Raw genomic sequence first — 25,691 nt, 5'->3', positions numbered from 1 at the left:
TCAGGACATTCCTGAACTTCACAACAATCGGCCTGTTTTTTTGAAAAATGTAGCCACCATTGTTTTGAAGTCAAATTCTTCAGCTAAATTTAGCATTCCCAAAGGCCAAAAACACAAATCTATTTTGGTATTGTTGGTTGGGGGATAAATAAATTGTCCAGGACACCAACGGATTTCCTTGTTCTTGTGTGAAGCATGCCATTGGACCCTCCATTTAACATTCCAGCTGAAATGTGACACCCCTACCAGTGTTGTATTCCCTCAGTATTGCAGGAAAGAGTCAATCTAGGCCATAATCTGTGATGGGCCTTGAATTCATAACTTTAAATTGACAGCCCAACTAAGGGACCAGCCACACCCTTAGAAACACTGCAATTATGTCGCTAAATTAGGAATCCTGACACTTACATTAATGGTTAGGAGATATCAGTTCAAGTCCAACCACAGAAGCAGAGAACTTAATTTCAGTTGATTAACTAAAATAAATCTGGAATTTTAAAGTTGCTCAAGGTGATTGTGAAACTATTATATTGTTGTAAAAACCTTTCATACCGGGAAGGGCATCTACCACCCCAAGACGGCAGTGGGTACTGCAGATGCTGGAGGTTAGAGTCTAGATTAAAGTGGTGCTGGAAAGGCACAGCAGGTCAAGCAGCATCCGAGGAGCAGGAAAATCGACGTTTCGGGCAAAAGCCCTTCATCGGGAATCAAAATTCCTGATGAAGGGTTTTTGCCTTAAACATCGATTTTCCTGCTCCTCGGATGCTGCCTGACCTGCTGTGCTTTTCCAGCACCACTTTAACCTTGACATTTACCATGCCTACCCGGTCTAGCCTCTACGTGAAACCAGACCCACAAGAACGGAGCTGACTCTTAACCATCCTTTGAAATTGTCCAGCCAGCCGCTCAACAATATTGATGAAAGACTCTTGCCTCAACTTCAAAAAGGGAAATTAAGAAAGAGGAATAAATATTGACCTTGTTCAAGCCACATTGTTGTAAATGAATTTAAAAAAAATGTAAGTCATGGTATTTTCTTCAGATTTATTTGTGTTTCTCCCCATAATTCTCAGTTTATGTTTAATCTGACACTGAATTCCCTGAACAACCATCTCTTGCTCTGTCTTATAGGATATGGCCTTCACCTGAAAGTCTTTACCGTGCCTGCCCAACTTTTATCACCGCAACTGAAAACAGCAGATAAATATGAGTAATGTCAAAACATGGTGAGATGTCTCATTTAGATTACTTACAGTGTGGAAACAGGCCCTTCGGCCCGACATGTCCACACCAATCCTCTGAAGAGCAACCCACCCAGACTCATTCCTCTACATTTACCCCTTCACCTAACACTACGGGCAATTTAACACGGCCCATTCATCTAACCTGCACATCTTTGGGCTGTGGGAGGAAACTGGAGCACCCAGAGGAAACCCACACAGACATAGGGAGAATGTGCAAATTCCACACAGACAGTTGCCCAAGGCAGGATTGAACCCAGGTCTCTAGTGCTGTGAGGCAGCAGTGCTAACCACTGTGCCGCCATTTGAACAGCCAATGGTTCTAAGAACATGAATACACAAAACACTGGAAGCATAAGGAGTTTAAATCATGAACTTTGTTAGTTCCTCTCCATCCTTTGGTGTATATTGCATTAAGATGTAGACGGATGTGATAATTCTGCTCTGTGTTCTGAAGCAAAGTGTAATTGGGACCAAACTGAAAATTGCGAAGCTACATTCTGCAATTATACAAATTGACAACAGGAAAGAAGTTGTTTTCTTGGTCAGTTTGCTCTTTAAATCTTTTCCTTCCATTCCTCTCATAAAGGTATTTTTTGGGGTACTTTCCAGTAACTTCACATCATAACCACTGTGCAGGAAATCCATGTTTAATGTTGTTTTCCTTTAATGTCAGTAAATCACTGGAGCCTGAGACCTAGTTTAGCATCACGAGATTCATTATAATGTTGTTAATGACAGTGCGTTACCTGACCTGAATGGTGTCATTTCAGAGTGACCTCCTATCTCTCATACCTGAGGCCTTTTGGTTTTTGTCCTCTCCCTGTGCTGACTCATTGCCTGAGGTCTTTACCTGGAACACCCATCCACCAGGCCCTGGAGTGCCTGCTGGGAATGCTAATCTTTCCCCAGCCAGACGTCCAACAGCAAACTCACCTGAAAGGCCAGCATCACCCAGACACGATGGATTAACCTCTCCTGGCTGGCCACGGGGCTTGGCCCCAACCCTCAACATCTGAGAAGACCAGACCCTCTCAGTGTCCCACAGAGCACCAGCCACTATCACGCTTGGCATATCTGTGTGGCCTGGCAACAGACTGGAGTCAACAGCTGGTGGAAAAATGGAGGGGAGTCACCAGGCTCCATTGGACAAGGGTGACTTTTATTCTACAACCACCCTCCAATGCACGATATTCCGCCACCAGACATTGCACATTTGGGGCGGCACGGTGGCACAGTGGTTAGCACTGCTGCATCACAGCGCCAGGGACCCGGGTTCAATTCCCCCCTCGGGCAACTGTCTGTGTGAAGTTTGCACATTCTCCTAGTGTCTGCGTGGGTTTCCTCCGGGTGCTCCGGTTTCCTCCCACATTCCAAAGATGTGCAGATTAGGTGAACTGGCCATGCTAACTTGCCCATAGTGTTAGGTGGATTAGTCAGGGGTAAATATAGGGGGCAGGGTTTCTCTTTGGAGGGTCGGTGTGGACTTGTTGGTCCAAAGGGCCTGTTTCTACACTGTAAGCAATCTAATCTAAAACCAGCCAGGAGTGAAAATCCACCCTGGAGGTACCCCAGAGAAAGAGGAAGTGAGAGTGGGTGTGGATAGGGGGAGAGCTCAGACACAGTCTGGGGAGAAGCAAGGAAGGCTGAGGTCCTCTAGCTAGCCAAGAGGTGCAGCCTGAGGAGAAACTGGAGGTGGCAGTGACCAGCTAGAAGTGGCAGCATGGACATCCAAAATATGGCAGTAACCACAGTGTGACCAGGAATATGCAATAACCCAGGTAAATAGTGCGGTGAAGCAGGCATATGGCGTACTGGCTTTTATTGGTAGAGGAATTGAGTTCCGGAGTACTGAGGTCATGTTGCAGTTGTATAAGACTCTGGTGCAGCTGCATCTGGAGTATTGTGTGCAGTTTTGGTCGCCATACTATAGGAAGGATGTGGAGGCACTGGAACGGTTGCAGAGGAGGTTTACCAGGATGTTGCCTGGTATAGTAGGAAGATCGTATGAGGAAAGGCTGAGGCACTTGGGGCTGTTTTCATTGGAGAAAAGAAGGTTTAGGGGTGACTTGATAGAGGTGTACAAGATGATTAGGAGTTTAGATAGGGTTGACCATGAGAACCTTTTTCCACGTATGGAGTCAGCTATTACGAGGGGGCATAGCTTTAAATTAAGGGGTGGTAGGTATAGGACAGATGCTAGGGGTAGATTCTTTACTCAGCGAGTCGTAAGTTCATGGAATGCCCTGCCAGAAGCAGTGGTGGACGCTCCGTCTTTATGGGCATTTAAACAGGCATTGGATAGGCATATGGAGGATAGTGGGCTAGTGTAGGTTAGGTGGGCTTGGATCGGCGCAACATCGAGGGCCAAAGGGCCTGTACTGCGCTGTATTCTTCTATGTTCTATGTTCTATGTTCTCCTCTTAGAGGAACCACTGCAGAGATCAGTCTGGATGTAGGATGTTATCATTCTTCTAACTTGATTTACCCATTAAAGGAATTTAACCATTTAAAGTACTGTGTTTCAATTTACAGGGCAGAGCATCTAACTACAGTTTTAATATTGATTCCTATGGGAATCAATGACTCACTTAAAGTTCTTTCACTAAAAGTTGTGATTTTTCAGGAACGTAACCACAGCTTTTAGTGAGGCTTTCCCGCAGTAAATGTCACCGTTAACTGTGTGGGATAGCACAATGTAATCTGGTCATTATTCACACCCTGCACTGGGACACAAGATTAGGAGCAGGAGCGCTGACTGATTCCATGCTTCCTTACTTGGAACCTTACAGACACCATAAATGAGATTGACTCATTCCTGAAAAATGAGTTAACTGAACCGTGGACTTTCCTGACTTGAGTTTTTTTCTTAATAGCTACATGTCAGAGGTTATGCAGTCCCTGGGAAAAGTAACAAGAGTAGACCATAGTTTAGTTTAGTTTCCACACAGAAAGCGATGCAACATCAAACAACTTGCACACAAACAGGCAATCTCCAAAGGCCGGATAATTCCCATTATCTGTCTCCATTCTATTATTTGTCTTATTTCCTTAAAGATTGTTTTGACTCTCTTCAGATGCAATACAAAACAGGCAAATAAACTATTACAGAACAGGTCAGCTTAAAAATCATTCAAAAGTGGCTGCATTTTTACCTAATAGAACTGATGGAGCAAGATAAATGATAAACATCAAATTGCCCTTAGGAGTTAGCTGCACAGACAGTTCACTCTAATGTAAAAATCAGCATGCATTCATGAAGCAGAATGACTTATTTTCAAATAAAGGAAAGAGCAGGGTCTGTAGCTCATCATCTCTTTGAAAAGAATCAACCCCAGCAGAACTCTTCAGTAATATTAATATGACATTTCAGCTCCAGGCATACCAGGCTCAGAACGTTGTTTTAAATTGAAAGGAAGCAGCCTCAAGTAATATTTAATGGATTTGTCTCCAGTCTGTACCAGCTGACTTGGCAGGATTTCACTGGATTTTATATGGTATTGTCCGTAGGAAGGACATGCTGTATTGCATGATGCTGATGTGGGATTGTGCCAACACACAAAACATTATTATCTAACAGGTAAGGAGTGCTCACGTCTTGGTGGTCTTTCGCAGATGAAGCCTGCCACACTGAGGTTAGCTTGTTTTTATTTGGCTTATCTGTCGAGGTCACAAAGTCTAAGTGGACTCAAGATAAATATGAGCAACTGCTCCTGAGGGAAAGCTTTGCAAATAAGCACATCCTAAAACTAATTAGAGCCAAATTGTGATCGCCCGGTTTTGTCTGGAAACTTCCTAATGCTACTGCCAATCGGTTGACTGTTTATTTATTTCACTTTTTTAAAAAAAGATCTTTGAGAGATACAAGCTTTAAAAAAGTGAGCAAATCTATCACACCAATGCATATGGTGATACAATTAAGCGTAATGTCAGTCTCCTCATTCTCACCTCCAACATTAAGCACCAGGGATGCTTTTCTTTTTGACTTTGAGACCAATTGGTTGCCTCTGCCATTTCCTTTCTCCCCTCTGGGATCCTTGGCTCTCCCATATGGGCACTCAACCTCCACCTTGCTCCAGTTTCTCTTCTACTCCTTCCAACTGTCCTTTCCAAGCTCAAACTGTTCATGAGAACCACTTATTGCTCCTATTATCTTACTGCATCTAAAATATTGAACTCAAATTGGGCTTCCTGGTGCCTGTACTAGCCAATATTGCAAACTCTTTTCAGGTGTTGTCCCCTTCTGCATTGCATCTACCATCACCACAGCTCTGCTGAAAACAAACAATTAAAGACACCACTTTTACAAATTACTACCCTTCTTCTAGCAAGAATTCCTTGCTCGAATTCTTCAACACATTGTTGCCTTGCAAATTTGTGACCACCTTTCCCAGAACTCTATGTTTGAATCCTCCCTCACTATCCCTCTTCCCAGTCACTACCTCCCTCCTGACCCCCTCACCATCTCTCCCTCAGTGCTCCTTCTGACTGTTGACATCTCCCACTTGGTACCTCTCTTGGTGAGTGGAGCATTTGTAAGGTGGCAAGGGTGACAGTGATATAGCAAGGGAATGGGAGGAAAGAGATGAATAAGGAGGCAAGAGGTTGGGAGAGGGATGGTGAGTGACAGGTGAAGGGTTGGCCAAGTGGGACTATCATTGAGGAGAATGGTGAATGGGTGGGAGCAGGAACAGCGTTATGTGCTCTTTTCTGCCTTTGTCGGATTTGCAGCAAATTTGATCCAGGCAGCTGATTGAGGTATCACTGTCAGTGACTGCACCCTCTTGAAAGCTAATCAATGAACTTTCAGGGAAGTGTTTGTAATAGCTCTTGGGGCTAAAAGGATCAAACGGTTTGGGGAGAACAAGGTACTGAGTTGGATGATCAGACATGACCATATTGAATGGTAGAGCAAGCTTGAAGGGCTGAATCGCCTACTCCTGCTCCTATTTTCTATGGCTCTATGTAAAAATGCATTTGGTTTCAGGTCAGCCTGTGTTCTGAGCCAAATATTTTCTAGTTTCCCTTTCACAGGCAAAAGGCCATCTGGAGAATTCATCTCTGCACCTCGAAGAAGGAATCCTCCTTGGGAAAAGATTAATTGTTTAGTTTTCTGAGTTTATATTTTGAGCATGATGAATAGCATATTTCCTGCATTTTTACACTGCACCAATAGCAAACATTCTCAGGCAGTAGATGGTACAAATTATCTGGAGGGTAAGGCTATCTTTTGTTTCTATTATTTTCTCTGTCTTTCTATGTCTTAATTTCAATATTGGGCATTTTTGAAAATACATCTACTTTCAATAACTGGATTGCCAAACTAATGCCTCATTAGTTAGTGAGCAAAGTTAGGGCGCATGGTATTGGGGGCAAAGTACTAACTTGGATTGAAAGTTGGTTGGCTGACAGTCAACAAAGGGTAGTGATAAACGGCTCCATTTCGGAATGGCAGGCGGTGACCAGTGGGGCACTGCAGGGATCAGTGCTGGGATCACAGCTTTTTACAATATATGTTAATGATATAGAAGATGGTATTAGTAATAACATTAGCAAATTTGCTGATGATGCTAAGCTGGGTGGCAGGGTGAAATGTGAGGAGGATATTAGGAGATTACAGGGTGACCTGGACAGGTTAGGTGAGTGGTCAGATGCATGGCAGATGCAGTTTAATGTGGATAAATGTATGGTTATCCACTTTGGTGGCAAAAACAGGAAGGCAGATTACTACCTCAATGGAATCAATTTAGGTAAAGGGGCAGTACAAAGAGATCTGGGTGTTCTTGTACACCAGTCAATGAAGGTAAGCATGCAGGTACAGTAGGTAGTGAAGAAGGCTAATAGCATGCTGGCCTTCATAACAAGAAGGATTGAGTATAGAAGCGAAGAGTTTCTTCTGCAGCTGTACAGGGCCCTGGTGAGACCACACCTGGAGTACTGTGTGCAGTTCTAATCTCCAAATTTGAGGAAAGACATTCTGGCTATTGAAGGAGTGCAGCGTAGGTTTACGAGGTCAATTCCTGGAATGGCGGGATTACCTTACACTGAAAGACTGGAGCGACTGGGCTTGTATACCCTTGAGTTTAGAAGACTGAGAGGGCATCTGATTGAGACATATAAGATTATTAAAGGATTAGACACTCTGGCAGCAGGAAACATGTTTCCACTGATGGGCGAGTGCCAAACCAGAGGACACAGAGGACCATTTAGGACAGAGATGAGGAGAAACTTCTTCACCCAGAGAGTGGTGGGTGTGTGGAATGCTCTGCCCCAGAGGGCAGTGGAGGCCCAGTGTCTGGATTCATTTAAGAAAGAGTTGGATAGAGCTCTCAAGGATAGTGGAATCAAGGGTTATGGAGATAAGGCAGGAACAGGATATTGATGAAGGATGATCAGCCATGATCATATTGAATGGTGGTGCAGGCTCAAAGGGCAGAATGGCCTACTCCTGCACCTATTGTCTATTGTCTGTGCCGTATATTTTTTACATATCTAGAAAGATCATAAATGGCCTAAAATTCTATGTGTGATCATTCTAATAAACAACTGGAAGAGTGAAAAGATTTCATGAGTTAATTTCAAAGAAGTGAAAACGCTCTATAATTGTATCTATTTACCACCTATACCATAGTAAAACTGCTTATAAGAGAGATTATGAAATAAAATTTGCTACCAAGTGACATAAGGAGATAGGAGGCCAATTCAGATTTTTAAGAGTGTCTTAAATGGGTTGAGAGTGATTAGAGAGGTTTAGGGAGGGAAGTCCAGAGTTTGGGGTGGTGATAGCTCAAGGAGCAGCTACAAATGGTGGAGTCACTCAAGTTAAGGTTCACAATACAGCAAAGCTGGAGGAATGGAGAGGTCTCACAAGGTAAAGGGCCCAATCACTGAGAGGGGGACGATCATGGAAGTTAGGTTTGAAAACAAGAATGAGATTTTAAAAATTGAAACATTGTGGGACCAAGAGCAAACAGGACTGATGCATAAACAGGGCAATATGAGTTAGAGAGCAGGCAGCACAGTTTTGGATGGACTCGTAGTTACAGTGAGTACAAGGAGAGTATTGAAGTAACAAACCCAGGGATAATAAAGCATGGTTGAGGGTTGCAGCAGCAGTAGAGGTGGGCCATGTAACGAAGGTGGAAATAGACTGTCCCAGTGTTTGGGAGAATATGTGATCAGAAGCTCATTTTGGAGTCAAATATGGCACGAACATTCCAGGTGGTCTGGTTCAGCATCAGGCACCAACCATGGGGGGAAAAACGAAACCAGTGGCTGGGGAATAGAGAGAAAAAAACCCAAAGAACTGCGGATGCTTCTGGTCCGGAGAAGGATCACTAAAGCCAAAATGTTATCTTTGCTTTCTCTCCACAGATGCTACCAGACCTGCTGATTTTCTTTATGTTGGGGAATAGAACTTGGGGAGGGAATTTAAATGAATGGGTTTCTAAATATGAATTTGGAAAAAACTTCTGACCACCCAGATAGATTAACGGCAGTGGAGGGGTTGAGGGATGCAGTGGTGAGGTGGAGCTCCTTGTTATCAATGGAGGCGTTGAGAGAGACAGTGGTGAGGTGGAGCTCCTTGTTATCAATGGAGGGGTTGAGAGAGACGGTGGTGAGGTGGAGCTCCTTGTTATCAGTGGAGGGGTTGAGAGAGACAGTGGTGAGGTGGAGCTCCATGTTATCAATAGAGGGGTTGAGAGAGACAGTGGTGAGGTGGAGCTCCTTGTTATCAGTGGAGGGATTGAGAGAGACAGTGGTGAGGTGGAGCTCCTTGTTATCAATGGAGGGGTTGAGAGAGACAGTGGTGAGGTGGAGCTCCATGTTATCAATAGAGGGGTTGAGAGAGACAGTGGTGAGGTGGAGCTCCTTGTTATCAGTGGAGGGATTGAGAGAGACAGTGGTGAGGTGGAGCTCGATGTTATCAGTGGAGGGACTGAGAGAGACAGTGTTGAGGGGGAGCTCCTTGTTATCAGTGGAGGGACTGAGAGAGACAGTGGTGAGGTGGAGCTCCATGTTATCAGTGGAGGGACTGAGAGAGACAGTGTTGAGGGGGAGCTCCTTGTTATCAGTGGAGAGGTTGGGAGAGACAGTGGTGAGGTGGAGCTCCATGTTTTCAACGGAGGGGTTGGGAGAGACGGTGGTGAGTTGGAGCTCCATGTTATCAGTGGAGGGGTTGGGAGAGACAGTGGTGAGGGGGAGCTCCATGTTATCAGTGGAGGGCTTGAGAGAGACAGTGGTGAGGTGGAGCTCCTTGTTATCAATGGAGAGGTTGAGAGAGGCAGTGGTGAGGTGGAGCTCCTTGTTATCAGTGTAACTGTGCATGAAGCTTTTGGATGATGCCCTCGTGGGCAGCAGCCTGTAGATGAGCCACAGGAGGAAGCCTGAGCTAATGATGTGGGAGTGGGAACAGAAGAAATTGCAGATGATTCCCTGGCTAAAGCTGGATAGTTGGAAACGGAACCAAACAAAGGCCAGTCCCACCCAGTTAGATAACAGTAGAGAGATGCTAGGAGGAAGGTGGCATGGCTAATGGTATCAAAGCCTCTTCGAAGCTTGCGAAGGAGAGGTTAGAATAATCACTGTCACTCACATAAGATATAATTTATGATTTTAAACTAATGCGCTAGTCAGTCCCTTCCAAGTCACAGGCTTTTCATATTTCCACACAATATGTACTCTCTGCTACATGTACAGGACAGACAGTTCAGCTAGCCCAATGAAGACAAAATTATGTGAAATTATTCTAGTTCCAGTACCTAGTTTGAGTTAGATCTAAGTGAAAATACAGAATCTGTAATCAACTGCTTCTGTATATTTTACCATCGGAAGAGGGTGGGTGAATGACATTTCCAGATTCCCAGGATTCCAGCTCCATTACTTGTAATGTAGTCCAAAATGAAGGAGTACAATCTGGATTCCTACTTTCATCTCTTTCAAAAGAAGGTCAAAGTTTAAAAGACAATAACCCCGCAATCTCAAAGCTATCTTCAGCCAAGACACATTTTACATAGGAATGTGGAAATGACATTGCTTCTTGTATCAATCGTTGAATTGTTCTCTCAAGGGTTGTCATTATAGTGCACAGTGGAGAAATGGCTTACTTGAATGCACAGCTAACAATCTGCAATTGAGAGACTGCAGCCAAGACAGAGAATGATTAATTCTATAACATCTCTACTGGCTGGAAATTACGCGCCAGCCTATTTTCAATTCCAAGTCATCAGTATTCAGCAGTCAGTGAGTTTAAGGTCAATCCACATCATCAGCAGCAGCATTTACAGCACAATGAATCACAGGGAGGAACAAATTAACCTCAACTCAAGAAAACAACCTACCACCTCATTAGTTTTGCCGATATTTACTCCTCAGGCATTTTTGGAAAGATTTTATTTCAAATAAAAGTGAGAGAGAATGAAATGACACCTCAGAGATAAGAAGAGTAATGCAAGAATAAATGACGCTTACACAATTTCATTGTGACAGGCTGAGCAGTGGGAATGCATAGAGAAAGAACAGTGCAGCTGTTCCTTTGTACCGCAGAGAAGGAGATTAACCTCCACCAAATCAATTGGGACGGGAGCAATTGCAAACTTAAACCATGGGGGGAAACGGGAGAAAATGTAGCGAATGAGCGGTACTTGCTGGATGAAGGATTACAGGAAGTGATTGAACTCTCACAGTGCAGTGATAATGTCTTCTATCTCTGAGCCAGGCGGCCTGGATTCAAGTCTCACTTGCTGCAGAGATGTACAATAATATCCCTCAACAGGTTTATTCGAAAATTGCTATACGCAGCGATGTTTGGATGAGCCAAAGATTAGAGAGATGGGTGGCTGGGACCATATCAAAACCATAGAGTCTAAAGGTGAAAGGCATGGATGAGGTTTTCAGCAGCATACACATTATGTTTGGGATCTTGGTGGACAATGTGAGAGGTGGAAGTAGATGGCTTTGTGATGGCAAAGGGTTGAAAGTCCAAATTGAGGTAGGGCACAACACAAAGCTTGTAGCAACTGGAATAGTCCAATTATTCGGTTCAATCTTTGTGATCATGTTCTTTATTTCCAGATTTGTCAGCTCTTACAGTATTTTTTCTCTTGCAGTACAGGGTTCTGTACCTAAAGTCTGCTGTAAACTGGCCCGGTATTTCCCTGGCCCTGAATGTTGGCTTTATATCTTGGAACTGGCTTGCCAATTTCACTAAATACCTGTAGGTATCTGCACCACCCTGTGTTGTAAGTTTCATGTCTCTGTATAACGAGCTCATTCCAGTTTAATTCTGACTTTTAACCAGTTTCTTCCAAGAAAGGCTTGCATTTCACCATTCGCTACAACGATGGCCAATTTTACTCATTGTTCCTTATACGCTAGGCAACAGAGACTGATACCCTTTGCACTTCCTAATTCTGATTTCTCCTTTGGCTGATTTAGTTTATACAGAATACAGTGACTCAGGAAATCACACTGACTGATGCCCTGAGCCAACCTTCATTTTCACTGGGGTACCATCAAATCCAGTGAATGTCCATCGGGTAGGTCTGTGCTTTTCATGGTATGGACCTCAACTGACCCTCCATTAACCTGCCTCTGTTCAGATTGCCGGTTTAACTGGGGGAGCTCGGTGATCACACAGTCAACTGTATGAAACGTTGACCATTTCCCTCTCTAGTGTTTCTCCATGTACCTGCATGACTTCTCCATTTGCCTTCTTCCAACATGCCTTTGTGAGATAACCTTTCTCCCTGTAACTGTAGCATTCTACATTCACAATTTATTTTATCCAGTCGTAGAATGTGGGCATCACTATTGGGTCAACATTTGGGTCAACTAATGGGGCAACATTTATTGGCCATCCTAGCTACCCATGAGAAGGGGGTGGTGAGCTGTTTTCTTGAACTGCTACAGTGTGTGTGCTATAGGTAAACCCGCAATGTTGTTAGGAAGCGCATTTTGAACCTGTCACAATAAAGGAACAGCGATATATTCAAAGTTAGGATGGTGAATAGCTGGAGGGGAACTTGCAGGTGCTGGTGTTCCCATTGTCCTTGCCCTTCTAGGTGGAAGTGATCATAGGTTTAGAAGGTGCTGTCAAAGGAGCCTGAGTGAGGTACAACCGGGCATCTTGTTGATGGTGAACACCAGTGCCACTGTGCATCAGGGATGGAGACCGTGAATGTTTTTGTTGTGGTATCCACGAAGTGAGCTGTTTTGTCCTGGATAGTGACCAGCTTTTTCAGTGTTTCTGGAGCTGCAGTTATCCAGGTAAGCAGAGAGTATTCCTTCATACTCCTCACTCGTGCCTTATAGATGCTGGACAGGCTTTGGAGAGTCAGGACGTGAGTTACTCACTGAACTATTCCTTTGACCTGCGCTGTCCCCTCTGTATTTATATGGCTAGCACAATTCAGTTTGTGGTCAATTGTAACCCCCAGGATAGTGGGGAATTCAGTGATGATAATGTAAGTGAATGACAAGGGGTGATGGTTATACCATTTCTTCTGGGAAATGATCATGGCCTGTCAGTTGTGTGGCACGATTGTTACTTTCCTCTTAGAAAGTGAGAGTTGGATGCTTTCCAGGCCTTGTCGCATATGCACACAGAACTGCTTCCACCCCAAAAGGTGCTGAACATTGTGCAATTATCGCAGAACATCCCATTTCTGATCTTATGATGGAGGGAAGGCCATTGATAAAGCAGCTGAAGATGGTTGGGGCTAGGACACTACAAATGGACAATTCTGTGCCAAATCTTGGCCAATAAAGCACTGGATACAGAACTTGGAACTTGCAACTTTCGACCACTCTGGTGTGGGTTATGTGATTCTGTGGATGACTGATAGTTGTTAATTCTGGCTTCTCCTGAGCTCACAGTCAACTGTATCCATGTACGATGCTGTTTGGCAGGCTAGGTTGTAAATTAATTTGGCAATGTTAGCAACTTCCTGTGAATGTATTCATTTGTAAACTGCACACTAATTTGTCCCTACATGCTCTGTTTTTAAAATTTCCAAAACTGCAGCACGTGGAAGCTTTACAAAGCCTTGACAAACGTTTCATGGGGAAACTGATATCTCATTCCAAACCAATAGCTTTCTGCCACCTCCATTTATTTATGGTGATGCTCCAGTGCACATAAAATCGCTGACAGTGACATGTCATTTGGTTCACAGGGCTGGGCAAATTCAAAGTCTTCCATATTGTCTGGACCCAGTTCAATTCAAAATATCACCCTTTTTCTTTCCAACACTGTCTGATTAACAATCTGATGATCAGGAATGCAAAGGACATCATTTGCATTGAAAAACATCTTGAGTCGGTGCATACTTTACTGACAGATTCCCTTGGTCAGTTCAGGACTCACCCAGTTTCTGATTAATATCTGCTGATGTAGCCATTCCTGATGGTCAGTCCACCTACATCTACAAACTGCCCTTCCACAAAGACCAGATTTTAAAAACTATTTCTCAGCAAAACAAAGGGCTTGCCGCTGATTTTTCAACCCAAATTTATTTGGCTAAAGACACCCACAATCCCACTTCATTGCCAACTGTGATATCTTTGCAGGACTGATGAAAGACAATGTGGAAACTCAAACACCAAGCAAACTGGCTTCTTCCAAATTGACTCCTTTAAACCCTCCTGCTTTATGTGGTCATGTACCACACAGGGCAGACTCCAGAAGGATTCCAGCTTATTGTCACATGGATACCATCTGCATGACCAGATGGACCTGGCCTGGAGGGGTGAATGATCAAAAGTACCAAAAAAGAAAAGATAGCAGCTGATGATGAACTCACTCATGCTGTGCAGCAAAATAATTTAAAAGTTTTGAATTTGAGATGTTTTTGTGTGGAACATCACCACCATCTAGTGACAAAAAATGAAATTGCATTAGATGTCCATGAGTGAAGGGTCAGAGTGACGTGGGCTATGGCAAGATTTATGGCATAATCAGACAAACAGATAATTCTCAATGTCGGGAGCATCTCCATCCCTCTCTTATACCTTTGCTGAGCGGTGATGCAGGTTTCTCAAAAGCTAGTGGTGGATTACCATTTCAGGGGGTTTATAGCTTGTTAAATGCCTTGATAATGTCAGAGTTCTCCTCACTAATATTCAGCTTTTTATCTTACTGAACAAACCAAACAAGCTGCACCAGAGAGTGGTGATCCAGTGGAAATCACTGTGACAGAAAGCAGTCAAGGCCAAAACATTGTATGATTTCAAGAGGAAGTTGAATATAGCTCTCAGGGCTAAAGGGATCCAAGGATATGGGGGAGAAGCAGGAACAGGCTATTGAGTTGGATGATCAGCCATGATCAAAATGAAAGGCAGAGTAGGCTCAATGGTCTGAATACCTACTTCAGGTCTTATTTTCTATATATCTATGTTAAGAAATCTCAGCATGCAAGTCTTCAGCTCATCACTGGCTGCTAGGTACCTCCATAATTACTCAACATTAAACACCATCTCAGTGCACAGTCCATGGGCACCAGCAGCACACTGCTTGTCCACAGAGACTGGTATCTGATACTTACCAACCCTTCACAATCCTCATGTGTCTCAACGGCCCCCAGACTTGGATTACAGACAGCATCAGCCATTAGTATTGAAATGCTGCTGCAAGGACACTTTCCACACAGGGGTTGGCACCAGCCCACAGGCTCGACCAGGCTGCCCCTCATACACTTGCTGTCTTAGCATTCACTCACTAAATGCCTACCTCCATGCTCACAGCATCCAGGCCTTGCCTTGCCATGCCTTCCTTGATGTATCATGCTGGTTTTGTAAGTTGGTACCTCAGCCAGAACCTTAAGCTGTCAATGATGTCAAACTGACAAGCTATTTAACATGGAGCCAGAGTCAGGTTGCCTGAGATATCCGTCTGGGGCACTTTGCTCTCCGGTACACTATGTTGTTGATCTAACACCTCCAGCAAACACACTGCACATTCATTCAACAGATTGGCTGAGTGTGGGCTAGTATGCTGTCCAGTCTGTGGGCAGGGGGGATGACAGAGGGGGAGGCTGCTGTCTGCTGAATGTCCTGGTTCAATCTGTCACAGTCCGCACTCAGTCCAGGTCTGTCATCCACTTGGGCTAGTCATCATCAAGGAATCTGTCCAACTGCAGTCTGGTGTGTGCGCAATGTTTCAATCTTGTCGGGCCAGTTAGGGGAATGGCCTATCATCAGTCAGGGAGCTGCAAACCTAATGGGTCAGGGTTCAGGGGATCAGGGTTTTGCTCAGTAATGTGAAGTCAATCACAGGCCTGCTGAAGTCAGTCACAGGCCTGCAATTGAATACAGTCCTCGGAGCCAGTCCACTGATTGTTTAGGAGGTGCAAAGGGGGAATATGTGGGCAACAAGGGGTGAGATCATTGCAAAAAGGGAGGGAATTGAGGCTTTAGGGGAGAACAGAGGCATTTGTGGAGATGGGGACAAGCATAGTGATGGGCTGATGTCAGGTTGTGCAGGGGTAGACTGTACCGCACTGGAGGGCATGGTGATGGGGTGGATATTGACTATCACCTTGGAGGTGAAAATGTGTTGCTGGAAAAGCGCAGCAGGTCAGGCAGCATCCAAGGAACAGGATGGCAAGGATGGCAACACATTTTCAGCTCTGATCTCCAGCATCTGCAGTCCTCACCTTCTCCTATCACCTTGGAGGACCCAGACTGGGCATCAGGAAGGTATAATTCCGGCTCGGGGGTGGGGCAGGGAGGACAGTTAGAGGCAAAGTTCATTTGGTGAGTCTCTACATTGGAGTATGGGTGGAAATGGGCTGTTCAGGGCAGTATAAGGTAAAAGGAGACACAGAGGCTCTAGGAGGTACCTGTTAACCAGGGAGACGCTGGTGTTGGGCGATGTCAATTGTACGCTGAGTTTCCTGCCATCACTTGCCATTCTCCAGAAGAAGGGTATGCTACCCATGACTCTTCTGTGAGTTAAGAACCTGTTTCGCCCCTGAGGTTCACAATGGAGGTCATTTCCACAGACCATCCTGTGCCCTGTTGCTTGTGGGATGTTGGTTGCTGTGGTAACTTTCTGAAGGAGGTAAAGGCAGATGGAGGAAAGCAGCAGCAGGTCACCTTTGAGGAAAAGGAACACCCAGCTCAGGAGCAGGTCGCAGCGGTACGGCACCTCGGGGGATGAGAGGCCCAGTGTGTTTTGGCTCTGAATCCTGGGATGAGCAAGGTGCAGGCTCCATGTGTCCGAGGACACTGTGACGGAACTATGCTGGCCACTCGTGTAGGAGCCGAGGGCTGGAGGAGTGGGGAACTGTCCTCTCCTGGGAGCTGCGAAGGTGACAGTCACTCTGAACTTCCACAAGACTGGCTCCTCCCTGGGAGTGCTGGGTGACTTGTGTGGAATTACTCAGTTGTGCACTCACAAATGTGTCAGGACAGAGGCTGATACCACGTGTCCATGACAGAATGTGAAAATAAAACAACTGAAAAAAAAAACTCATGGGGAGAGGAGAATTTTTTTCAGGTCATCAATAATGCATCATTTGAAATGAGGAAGCACCAACAGTGGCAACTTTTTAAAGGAACTGAGTTATTAACTTAATAAGTACAGGAAAACATGGGTGGACCAGGGGAGTGAGACTAACTGAAACAACAAAGGCATAATGCAGTATATAGCCTCCTGATGTTCTGAATGACAAAATTATTCAATGGGCAGCTCCTGAATGATATGGGCATTGGTGAAGATTCTCAATATAAAGAAAAGAATGTCTGAATCTGCAACTAGGCTTTAAACAGTGAGACAAGAATCTCTCTCATGTTCAATGATGTGAGGCCTACTTGCACGCATTTACATACTATTAATGAGTAATTGTCTTTCACTGATATTTTTGTGATCTCCCACTAGCTCACTAGAAACTAAATGGTGACAGTTCCCAACATGAAACTTACAGCAATTACATGGCCCAGTCCAGCTTGCTGCTTGTTCCCTGGGCAGTGATTGCCCCCATCCTCATCCATTAGATATTCCCCAGGCTTATCACATCATTATGGGATAGCTCTGATTCACCAGCAGTACGGTTCTCCATTCAATGTTGTGTTCTGGAGTGCATTGTAATGCTGCTGTCAATCCTACCTCACAGACTGGGCCAAGGTGCATCCCAGGCATCCTCATGTGATTGTTTAGTGCTCACTTGTTTTGCACTTGGATGCTCACAGCATTGCTGCCTCACTCTGCCTTTTTGCGCTTTGACATCTCAGTAGGAGTTAAAAGCTTAAGTTAAAAGGTATTTTTGTCATTTGTTGCTGTTTAGCACAGATACTAAGCCAGGCAACCTGTCATGGTTGCCAGCAGTGATCAGTCAAGAGGGTGGATATGTTGTTGTATAGCACTGAACTATGTCAATCTTACACCTACAGCATGTACCTGCTGCACATGTGGCACACTCACTGTATGTATTTCTGCCAAATGGCCATGTCTTAGGGGAGTAATCCTCAGTAGATCAAGGAAGACAGCCTTCAGACAGGGGCAGTGTCTGATATCAGTCCAGGGGCTTGGACATGGTCAGTGGACCACTAGCAGTGGTCAGGGTCAGGAGTACCATATGACGACAACCCAATCCTGCTGAGACAGTGTAATCAGTTATTGACACCCCTTGAGGAAGAAAAGCAGGAAGAGCAGGCTCAGCAACATTCATTAATGGTTAAAGACAACAGTAAAGATAACACTGAGAGCTTTAATATTTACCTTCTTTGCACATCTTTTGAGATCTTAAGTCCAAATATTTTTGTTTTACCTTCCTTCATTTTCAAATGACATAGGAATAAAGCATGCACCCTATAACCTGCAGGCTACCAACACAAGGCACTTTGAAGGATCTGCAAGTTGATCATAACAAGAAACATTTTGCAAGTAGATCAATTTCAAGATTTAGAATTAGGTTTATATATATTTTAATAAAAATGAAAAATTCTGTGCAAAAATTCAAAAGAAACCTCTTTATCCAGAAAGTGGCTGAAATGTGGTACCACGTTGATTATTCTATGTGGGTAGCATAAGAACATTTCACAGGAAGCTAGATTAGTATGTTACGGAGACAGGAATCAAGGAATATGTTTATTGATGAAGTGAACTGGGGTGGTGATCATGTGGAGCATGAAGTCCATTATGCAAATCGACTTTCCATCCATTGACTTCATCTATACTTCCCGCTGCCTCAGGGATGCAATTATCATAATGAAAGACCACTCCCACCCCAGTTATACTCTCTTTCATCCTCTGCCATTGGCCAGAAGACACAAAAGTTTGAATGCATGTAGAAACAGATTCAAGAACAGCTTCTTCCCTGTTCTTATCGGACTTATGAATGGACCTCTTTAATATTAATGTTGATCTCTCTCTCTCTGCACCTTCTCAGCAGCTGTAGCAATGCATCCTGCAATCTGTTCTGTTCCCATGATGTACTTGTATAGTACAGTCTGCCTGTAAAGCAAGTAAAACACTTTTCACTGTACTTTACTACATGTGACAATAATGAATCAAATCTAATTTGAGCCAGTGGTTGATTAAATTCATAGGGACATAGTCATAGAGGGCACATATGGCAAATAAATGCACAACCCCTTGCTAGTTAGTCTGTTTATATTACATGTGAAATAAAGTAATATATTTATTACTTTAAAATCAGCTGAATGTTAAATGTTCACATATATGAACATAGGATCAATTGATTAAAAATCATTAAAAGTATCTAACTTAGTCGCAATATTTTCTCTCACCCATTGTTTTCATTGGTTAATAGCATTGCTGTCAGAAGCCACTGTGAGTTTGCATAAGGACCCTATTCTAGAATGAATGACGACTGTTCTGGGCTGTGCTTTGTGAATGTTCACCAAGAACTGAATTAATTGAAATAGATATTGGTTTGCAGGCTTGCTGAAAGGTGGTTTCTAGTTATTTTTTCAGCTCCTTATTAAAATCTCTGCACAGTCTAATTTCTCAGAGATTGATCTTCTCAAATAGCATTTAAAGCAAGTGAATTGACAAAGATGGAAGAATGGGTGCTGCAAATCATTGTAGTGAAATTCAATTTCTAATGTGCTAACATTTCACTGGAAGATGAAAACATTTATTTTTCTTCCAAAGCTCTGTATTAAGTTATAACAGAAGCTTTGTTGACAAGAGTGGGCACAATACAAATTGATGACAGTGAGTACTTTGGACAGGACACGTTAGAGGCTGATTTTAATGACTAACTCAGCAGAAATGGAGTGGCAGTGGGTTTAAAATTGGCCGTGGTGAACTAAAAGCTCAGATCTCAGTTTGCTGCAAAATATACTGGAGGTTTCCATTAGCAGTTCATAAGCTTTCTGAATTGGAGCTGCCTTATTACTGTGAGTTATGGAGGACTACACTGTATTCTGCTAACTGGAACATGTACCATGCGTGCTGCACGCATGCAGTTGTACTGAGCGACAAAGAGAAATGGGCTCCAATACTGGCAAGTGAAGAATTAGATTTGTGCAGCCAAGAGTAAGAAGAATTAACCTTTACAAAAATAACAGAGGCTGCTCACATGTTGGTCTGTCAAGCCTCTCAGATTGACCTTTGCCTCTCCCCTGCCTTTCTTCCAGCTGGGTCACATCTAGACTTCCCAATATGACTCATGTTTTGGACATGAGCTGCAATAGGATATCCGTTAGGGCATGAAGATTGTCTGTGGTCTAGGAAGGAAGGTTTGTCCACAAAGTATACCAACTCTTGTACCAGTGCCATCAGGTGCCCAGTAACGTTTGCACAGCTAAATCAAGTTGCCGTCTCACTATGTAGTAGATTGCTGTCAACGTCTCTAAGTGTAGGGATCTACAGGATCTGGTGTGGTAAATGAACAATGCTCCAATTTATATTTAACATGAAGCATGTTAGCAACTAGTTATATGTTTCATTGATTTGGTAGGCATTGTTATAGAGACTATGAGGAGGACCTGGATGTTAGGTCTTACACTCAGAGATCTTAAGTTGATCTGCCCAAAGTCCATGTGACATCTTCCAGTTGGGTGGTACTTATGGGTATCCTCCCTCCCAGATCAAATACAATATTCAACTACTGCCCAGGAGTTAATAAATACCCTGAAAATCATGCAGAAATGCAGATACTTGTACTTCAGAAACAACGTAACTTGATAAACTTGCAGTGTTCACTGTCTGCTCTGCTAAGTCCATAAGAAAAGGTTAGAAATTTGTGGCCTGTCTGTACAGGATATCAATCAAGTTACTGCAGTATTTGACTGCTGATTGTATTTGGTGACATTTATTACCCAAGGTTGCCTGGAAACATCCACTTATAGCCTTGTATATCAATTTATAACTATAAGCGCCTTTCTAATAAAGCTGTGGCCCAGGTGATGCTTCTGCTCTGGTTTGATTAATTCTTGGATAAAGAGCAACACTTATTGCCTCAGTCCTTCACTACTTCTGGAGAAAATGGAAACCCTTTTATACAAGGCCTTTGGGACAAGTCCATAGATAATGGCCCTTGGTTTGTCGACGCCACTAAATTCTCAGCATTACTCTCATTACTGAGTTCCATTCTATCACCATATACTCCTCCAAATCGTTGAAGAATGGGATTCCAGAAAGGAAATCCACAACATGCTTACAAGATTATTGTTTGTTTTTTTAAAGCAAATTCAGCAACGAGCACTAAATCCCAATGGTTCATTATTGTGCTGTCATTAAATTTCCTTGAAATCTTCACAGTCAGTAAGAACATAAAAACAAAAGAACCATTCAATACAATCCTGGCTGATCTCAGCTTGGCCTCAACTTGAATTTCCTACCCCCTTCCCAAAATCCTTGAATTTGTCCATCTCCTCCTTAAATTTACGCAAACGTGAGTACTCACTCACCTCTGAGTTTCACGATGTTTTCCCACCAGTGGATCTTTTCTGTACAGGCCACGGATGACTTATCACAAAGCTTTCAGAAACAGCCATGCCTCAATACCTTCGTTCCTTGCCGGCAGATTTAGGTTAGAACAGGACAAAGCTATTTTAGCGGGCTGGGGTGAGGAGAAGCTGGGAGGGTGTGTCGGCTTCTCACACCTTCCCTCAACCACTCACCGGACTCCCTCTTTATTTTGAAGTTGTCCAGGAAAAGCTAACCTCTCGGGATGGGGACTGGGAATCCAGCACTGCTGAGGTGTCATGGCAACCACCTTCTGTCTGTAACACAGTACTCAGTACATTGTCTGAGGACAGTTCTGCTTCAACACATCAAATTAAAAGACTCTTAGGTTGAGGTACTAACGTATGTAATTCAGCAAAAGGGAATTCATTCTTGTAGCCCTAATGTGAACAGGTCTGTGCTAAGTATGGATCAGGCTAAAAGATGTACTTGACCTTGGATTAGGGAATCACTTATCTACATTAAAGAATATCATTCAAAGTCTGTGTTGCATTCCATACATACTGACTACTTTCAATTTCTACTTCTTGAAATAAGCAATGGCTCACTGCCAATTAGAAAATATCCTCTCGATGGGTAAAGTTCCTGCTGCAAATCAATTAGGCACCACAGTATGTCTGGGCACTGTGAAAGGAAATTGAACTAAAAGGGAACATAGGGTTCAGAATCTAGGGCATGCAGTGTGGTTTCAACCAGTAAATAAGTTGGTAGCAAAAACATAAATTACTACAAAAGCTCAGCAGATCTGGCAGCATCTGTGGAGAGAAATCAGAGTTAAAGTTTTGAGTTGAGTGACCCTTCCTCAGAACTGCGTTCTGTCGACACAGAAACGTTAACTGTAATTTCTCTCCATGGATGCTGCCATACCTGCTGAACATTTCCTGCCATTTCTGCTTTTGCTTCTGATTTACAGCATCTGCAGTTTTTTCCATTTTTTAAAAATAATTTGGTAGATTTGTTTACAGTGAGACATTCTTATAACTCAGGTTAAGATGTGCAGAATGATTAAGGATGATACAAGAGGGTGCAAGGATGAACAGAATTAAATCCAAATGAATCCTTGACAACTATGGAGGAAAGCTACATGCCAGTAAATGATATGAGTTTGCTCCCAGTTGGAGATTGTGATGACAGGAGTTAATAGTCAGCAAGGAACAGAAAGTGAGGACTGCAGGTGCTGGAAAAGCACAGGCAGCATCCGAGAAGCAGGAGAGTCACATTTCAAGCATAAGCATTCTTGATAAAGAGCTTATGCTCAAAACATCAACTCTCCTGCTCCTCGGATGCTGCCTTAATAGTCAGCAAACTTAGCTCGCAGTCAGCTATGGGTCTCTCTAAGGAGCCTTGTCCACAGGAATGTGGTACAACTTGTGAGGGAAGCGCAACTTTCTAAAGTATTGCCGAGAGGCCATGATGAAATGACCGCAGCTGGATCTGCAGACAGAGTCAGGACTGCCTGTAATAAAGGCCAGGCACAGCCAGTAGTGCTTGTTCTGTCAGTCACTGAAACATATCATTCATCCTTTCTACTTCAAGGTGGAGAAACAGGGGGAGGCCTTGATGATATTCTACTGGCTGCCCAGGCTCAGCCCCAAAGTTAAGTTTCTAAGTATGTTTTCAGAATTTATAAAAAACAAACATCAATAGATTTTTAAAAATTTTAACACACGCTGCTTAAAGCTTAGATTCAGCAGTAAAAATAAACAACCATGCTTATCAGCTGGACAAAAAGAGAGCCTAACAGCAAACTCTGTCTAAGCATTGAGCAAAGCCAGAGGCCATGGTGGTAAAGAAGGGAAATAAGATCCTGAACAAATCCTCAATGATCCATTACCATTTACTTATGACTTGGGAGGGAAGATGTAGTTGTTAGGGCAAATGTACAATTGTGTAGATGCAGTCTTCCATTACCAGAAAATCTGCGCCCCTTCCTACTCAAGCCAACTTGGCTTCAATTTAATATACCCTGTGGGCCATTCATGATGCAGCTTCCACTCCTCTGGAGAAGGGCCTGAAGAAGGGCCTGTGCCCGAAACGTCGAATCTCCTGTTCCCTGGATGCTGCCTGACCTGCTGTGCTGTTCCAGCAATAAAGTTTCAACTTTGATCTCCAGCATCTGCAGACCTCACTTTCTCCTCTGGAGAGACCAAATACAGACTCAGTGATCACTTTGCAGAAGTCTATATTCAGTCCAAAAGTATGACCATGAGAACCAGGTCACATCGATTTAATTCTCCACTCAAATCCACTCACACTCCTTATTTTACATCTCCCACACTATTCCAAAGAAACTCAATTGAAAATTCAGAAATCGTGCCTGATTTTTATATTAGACACCTTACATTCTTCTGCACTCAACACTGAATTGAACACATTTTAAGCATAACCACTGTGACCATTTTTTTCCAACCACAGCTGGTAGGCATAAAGGGAGACTGCACCAGAGTCATTTTGAGTGTAAGTGTGGTTACTGCTAAGGTAGGAATCCAAGTGTATCCAATTTAGGTTTGGCTGGGACCCTTCCTCTCAGTTCCATATTTCCTGTGCTTTCTTCCTCCTTTGTTATGCTGCTGTAAATATCAACATTCACTCAGAGGAAAGTTCTCATCCCTCAGGGGCCTGCAAGGTCATCCAGACAGAACTGATCATTGACTTCAGAAAGAAAACAGGAGAACACACTGCTACCTACATAAACAGAGCGGAGGTTGAGAGGGTTGAATGTGTCAAGTTCCTAGGAGTGACGTTAACCAACAACCTGTCCTGGACTTCCCACGTAGATGCGACAGTCAAGAAGACACAACAACACCTCTTCTTCCTCAGGCAACTCAGGAAATTCGGCATATCCATAAAGACCCTCACCAACATTTATAGATGCACCACAGAAAGCATACTATCCTGATGCATAATGGCCTGAAATGGCATCTAATCTGCCCAGGACCATAAACAACTGGTGAAGGTGGTGTGCACAGCCCAGACTATCACGGAAGCCAACCTACCATCCATGGTCTCCATTTACACTTCTCGTTGCTGTGGAAAGGCTACCAACATCATCAAAGACCCCTCCCATCCTAGTAATGCTCTCCTACAACCTCTTCTGTCAGGCAGGAGATAGAGAAGCTTGAACACACACACCAACAGGTTCAAGAACGTCTTCTATGCTATTACTAGACTGATGAATGATCACTAACTTCAAATAATGTTGTCTTGTTAATGTTGATCTTGCTTCGCCCACCTCCTGTGCATTGTAATCTGTGTGCCTCACTCCGTCTAAGCATCCTACGAATGTCCTTGTTTACTATGATCTGCCTGTACTGCTCACAAGCAAAACTCTTCACTGTACTTAGGTACAAACGACCACGATAAATCAAATCAAATCAAATCACTAAAAAGCAAGAGGCATGGCCAGCTCTCATCATCAACACAAGGTCATCCAGTTTCGAAAATCTGGGTACAGTGTCATGAAAAGTTCAATGACCTCCAGTTTGTTATTCCCACGGAGCATAATTTACTTCAATGGTTTATTAATTCAATAGCTGAGCTACATGAACAGACCATGTGCTTGGTCAGATAATTCTCAGAATGCAGAGCGAAGACACATTGACTCCTGATCACACTGCATACAGCTACATATCAGACAAGGTCATGTTCACCTCGCACATGCCCATCAACAAATAGCTAGTTGACACTCATTGCCAAGGCATGCACATAAATAGTGCCAGCTTGGATAAAAGAAAAAATGAAATCAGCAAATAACATCATTTGAAAGAACTGAGATTTAGACAGCCTCTGGACTGTATTGTCTCCATCAGTTAGCATGACTCAATTTTACAGCTAGGGATTCAAATAAAGGACTGGATGAAATTAATTAACTTAGATATATATGAAAATGTCATGAACATATATAACGTCAAAAAATATTCCTCTTTAATTAAACTAATCCTCCTCTTGATTTCACAGCCTTGAACAGCTGCCTCATTTCCCGATGATATGACATAAGGCTGATAATCAGGAAAGGTGGGATACATATCCAACCCAGCAGCTCAAAAAATGCATTTGAATTTCTTTTAAGTGAGTTGTGTCAGGTGATAGGATACCTGCCCCAAAATAGATTACCGACAAGTAGGCAGTGAAAGCTGAGTGGAACTGAGTCCTGACTAATAATCCCATCTTCTCTGTTACATTTGTGGTAAAATTATGGTGGGAGTGCACAACTGTGGGTGACAGCTTTTCAGTTCACACGTTTGGCCAGTGCTGCTGTGTGAGACGAGTTCATTTGGAGGACTTGCAGGCCTGACCACCTTCTTGTACAACATACCCACAAACTGACAGTATTCTAGAGCTGCTGATTGAGCTGGTTCTTACTGAGCTCCCTGCACCAGTCATCATGGTTATTGCTAGAAGTATGTTTGCACTGGGTAAAACAGGCTGAAGTTTGAAAGATATGCCTGATCTCCATTTACTAATATCCTAATGTTGTTCCAGTTATTGGAGGACCAAAAGATTAGATTCCG

At 43.4% G+C, this 25,691-nt stretch overlaps 1 protein-coding gene across 1 annotated transcript in view; it reads right to left on the bottom strand.

Moving 5' to 3' along the window:
• nmnat2 (nicotinamide nucleotide adenylyltransferase 2) overlaps positions 1-25,691 on the bottom strand; it is a 259,268-nt gene that overhangs the window by 73,036 nt on the left and 160,541 nt on the right. The window lies entirely within an intron of this gene.

The sequence above is a fragment of the Chiloscyllium plagiosum genome, unplaced genomic scaffold (assembly GCF_037043375.1).
Source record: "Chiloscyllium plagiosum isolate Xiang-an unplaced genomic scaffold, Cpla_swu_hap1 HiC_scaffold_9, whole genome shotgun sequence".
NCBI classification, from domain to species: Eukaryota; Metazoa; Chordata; class Chondrichthyes; order Orectolobiformes; family Hemiscylliidae; genus Chiloscyllium; species Chiloscyllium plagiosum.
Note: the sequence above shows the minus strand (reverse complement) of the source record. Positions and strands in the feature narration are given on the sequence as shown.